We start from the raw sequence: 4679 nt of genomic DNA on the forward strand, positions 1-4679 counted from the left end.
GTGAAGACAAGACCAAATCCCTATACGAGAGAATTTTCAAGACAATTCTCGAAGGAACAACAACAACAATCACCAACAGATGAGGTATGTAAAGCAACCTCAAAATAATTAGACTTATAGGCGATGTGAACATTATCATCCGGGAACTTCGTGTCGAGCTGGATTGAGACTTTGCTATAGTTGTAGAGGAGCTGGACACATATCCTGGAACTGTTATGAGAAGTTCAACCGAAATACTGCCAAAGGCCAACAACAAAGTCGTGTGTTCACTACGACGGCGGGGGATACCGCTAGATCTGACGGTTTGAGAATAGGTAAGTGAAAGATTGGTAACAACGTGTTAAAAGTACAATTAAGTTGGTATTTGATTTTGGCTATCATAGATAGAAATCTAGTGAATGTCAGTCATACTAAGTTATGGTTTAGTACTTGAAGAAATAAGTGATAGGACTAGTACTAGACGAGAAATCAGAGTAACGCAGCAAAAACTTGCGGAAGCAGTAACACTGGATAGTTACGAATAGGAGCTACAAAAGTTTACTATAATATCTTAAGTTTGAATGCTCGAAGGGTTTAGTGGGTTACTGCAAGTAATGATCCCCAAATAATTGGAATTGATTGCAGCTATGAGCTTTGATGGTTCTGAAATGGATGAGGAAATGATCGTTGATGCGTAATTGGATTTAAATGACGAGTGAGTGCAAGTTGTCGTGTTTGATAGATGAGTACTATGATATTTGGTCATGGTCACCTTGGATTTAGATTGAGATTTATAATGATTGGTTATGAAAGACGAAATTGAAAACCATTAAATTGAAATGCTGATGTTGTACTGAGATCGGTTTGAGGGAACCCGGGACGGGTGGTGAGTGTGGGTTATGGTTTTGAAAATGATTTTTGATTTGAGTAACTTTAACAAAAGAGATGTGTTCGAATGCTTTTATAGATTATTAAAGGAAATTGGATTCTTACGATTTTGTTAACTTGTCATTTCAAACTCGTTTGGTTTTAAAAAACGAAGAGAGTTTTGATTTATTAGTCAAAGACTTTAAAACAGCAAGTTATATAGAAATTCGAGGGTTTGGGAATAAGAAAGTCTGGAGGTTATCCTTAGAGTTGAGCTGTGATTAGTGGTAATTAACTTGACAGAGAGAGAGGATAGTGATGATTCTTGGTTGATTATAGTAATGTGGGATGATGGCCATGATTAAGGATGATGGTAATATTATTGATGACATGATTTGAGATTTAACAGGATGGGAGTTGATGAGATGACAAAAGTAACGAACGAGCTATTGGTCGGCGTTGGACGAATGATCGAGACCCTCGAAGATAGAGGAATCAGAGTGCGGCAATGGAAGCACGCAGAGTAAAAAGACCTTGGAACAACCATGCATTGGAATATAGGCAGACTGCGCTCACGTACTCGTGGTGACGGATGGAATTTTAGGGCAAAAATTTCTGTTAGGGGTGTAGAATGTAAAAGCCGGTCAAGCCATGATTAATTAAATAATAAATTAAATATGAGTGAATATGGTTAGAAAATTTAGCAATCGGAATTTGGTAATTTAAATATGATATTTGGATTCAATGAATTTTTCTGAGTCGGAAAACATAGTTTTCTGTGTAAAAATGCGCACTAGAATTTTGACCGGCAATATCGACTGAGATCTGTCTGGTACTGCAGTTGAGAAAATTAATTATGAGTAAATAAGGCTACGAAATTAGGATTTATAATTAGAGAAGGTAGAAATATTTAAAATGCGATTTAAAACTCTAATCCTAAAGGTTTTGGCCCAAAATTAGGCCAATGGACAAAAATAAGTGAACCGGACCTAAGTGGGCCCAAGACCCAACATATATAAAGTTATAAACATTAGTTATGAGCATTTCAGCTCATTTACCCTAATGAGAGGGGCTTGGGGTGCTGAAATAGAGAAGGGAGGAAGAAGAGAGAAAATTCTATCTCCATCCAATTTTAAATCACCATAACTTTCTCTCCGGAACTCCGATTGACGAGCCGTTTGCGGCTACGCGTCGCTCTTCTCATCCTCTACAATTCTATCTAAGTTTTGTGGTGAGTAATTTACTTTCCTCTGGCTAGTTTTCGTTTTTCTCTTTAAATTTGAATTTAGTTTGGGTTTTGAGAAAATCTTGTGATTTTGGTTGTTTAGGAGTGCTCTAGTATGAGCCATTGGTGCTATTCATCATAAAATTTCGTGGGTTAAGGTAAGGAATCCTCCAACCCTTGTGATTTATCAATTTCATGAATCCTAGGTTAATGTATATATGTGAAATTAGTTATGTTAGTGTATTTGGTGATTTTCGGCAAAATTGGGAGATTGGTGTTCCTTGAGGAGCTTTGATGAGGCTTGGAACTAAGGATTGGTGGAGACTTCCAAGAAGAAGCTTAATTATTTTGGCTACAAGAGGTACGGTTTAAGTTTCATTTAAGTATCGTGTGGTGTGATGAGAATTCATAGGCTAGATGCCTCTAGGATTAAGTTTGGATTGTGTGAATGGTTGGTGCTAATATGCATAGTTAATATGTAATGTAAATTAATGATTGGGTTGAGGGTTGTGTGAATTGTATGTTTGGTGTGTTGAGAATTTGATGAATTGGATAATGAGTATTGGTTTGTGGAATATTTATTTAAATTGTGAATTTAGGCGGGCCCACCGTGAATTTTGGACCAGAGGCCGGAAAGAGGTAAGGATGGTAAGTTGATGTGTGTATTGTGTGATGATATAAGTGATTGGATGGATTTTAGATATTGAATGTGTGAATAATTGGTTTGGTTATTGAATAATAAGGTTTGAGGAATTGAAGTGTGGAATTTGGTAGTTTTGAGTAAAATTGTGTAGATAAGGTAGGTTTGCTTTTGGTTGGGTGTAATTATGTGAGTGTGATCGGGTTGTGGTCATTTGGATGAGTGAAAATGAATTTGGCTTGCGAACATTCGAAAAATTGGTGATTTCTATGTTAGGGTAAAACCTGATTTTTGACCAACTTTGGCGGTCCGTAACTCGGTCCACGGAGTTTGGAATTCTTCAAAATTTGATTTTTATGAAATTTTATTCAACAATCTTTCCAATGGTTCAAAAATGGTTGAAAAGGAATTTTTTAGAAGAAGTTATGTATGTTGGAAGTTTGGGGTTTGAAAATATAATTCTGCAGCTTTTTAACTTAGTAAAATTTTTGGCAAACTCACTCCCATGCATATGCATGGCCAACGCGCACGCGTCGTTTTCAAATGTTCACTACCCACGTATGCGCCTGGCCGACTGATGCCAAGGCATCTTAGGCTAGTTTCACTAGCATTTTTCTGTTAGTTTTAGTTGTTTTATGCATTTTCTTGAGCTTAAAGTAACCAAGAATGGTTAAATGAACAACAAAGTAATGAATCATCCAAACAATGTAATTTTGATGCAAATTCCATGAGTTTTTAGTTATATTACTTGAATGCTATGAATGGAAGAATTCTCATGAAATTTTGCAAGACTTTGATGCAATTGTGTGGATGATTTCAGGGAAGAAGAGGCTAGGTTATGCACCAGGAAGCCATTTCCACGTTTAAGCTCCAGTTTGACCTCAAACTGGAGCTTAAACGTGTTCGACCTTCACACTCCTGGGCTACCTTCTTCATTCCCACGTTTAAGCTCCAGTTTAAGGTCAAACTGGAGCTTAAACGTGTTCGACCTTCACACTCCTGGGCTACCTTCTTCATTCCCACGTTTAAGCTCCAGTTTAAGGTCAAACTGGAGCTTAAACGTGTTCGACCTTCACACTCCTGGGCTACCTTCTTCATTCCCACGTTTAAGCTCCAGTTTAAGGTCAAACTGGAGCTTAAACGTGTTCGACCAAGAATTGCCTCCAGGGTTGCAATCTTCATTTCCACGTTTAAGCTTCAGTTTATCCTTAAACTGAAGCTTAAACGTGTTCGATTAATTACCCTCCTGGGTTGCTTTCTTCCAATTCCACGTTTAAGTTTCAGTTTAACCTTAAACTGAAACTTAAACTTCAACTTAAACGCCACTCTTTGAAAGGGTTTCTGGGCCAATTATATTGAGGTTTAAGTTAGCATTTGAGCACAAATATTAACTTAAACCTATTATGGTTGAAACCCAATTGAATATCATGGTTTATGGGATTGGGCCTGAAGAATTGATGAGTCTGGAACTTCAATTTGTTGAGTCTTGTGTCATTACTTGTTTATCATTAAGTTTGCTCAATGAATGTTACAGAGTTGGATCACAGCCTCATCAGGATTATGGATCATAAACCCAAAGCAAAAAGGAAATCAAGGAAAGGCCTCAAAGCCCAAGAAACACAACAGAAGCTCAATTTAGAAAGTGTATAAATAGGATAGAATTGAAGTTAGTTGGCACTTTTTGACATTTTGGAATTTTCATACTTTTGTAATTGAATTCAGAGCTATGATTCACTAAACCCCCTTTCATTGGGTTAGGGAGCTCTATTGTAATTCAATGAATCAATAATAGTTTTTATCTTCTTCTTCAATCTTTTCTCTTGAATTTTGTTAGAACGCTTCTCGATCTAATTCCATTGGTTAGTTGTCTTGGGAAAGAAACTATCCATAATTGGAATCCTTCGGAACCTTGGGAAAGGAATGGAGGATTCATGCTAGAGAAGCTTTCTCACAGTGAATTGGATTGGG

Source organism: Arachis duranensis, chromosome 10, assembly GCF_000817695.3.
Source record: "Arachis duranensis cultivar V14167 chromosome 10, aradu.V14167.gnm2.J7QH, whole genome shotgun sequence".
NCBI classification, from domain to species: domain Eukaryota; kingdom Viridiplantae; phylum Streptophyta; class Magnoliopsida; order Fabales; family Fabaceae; genus Arachis; species Arachis duranensis.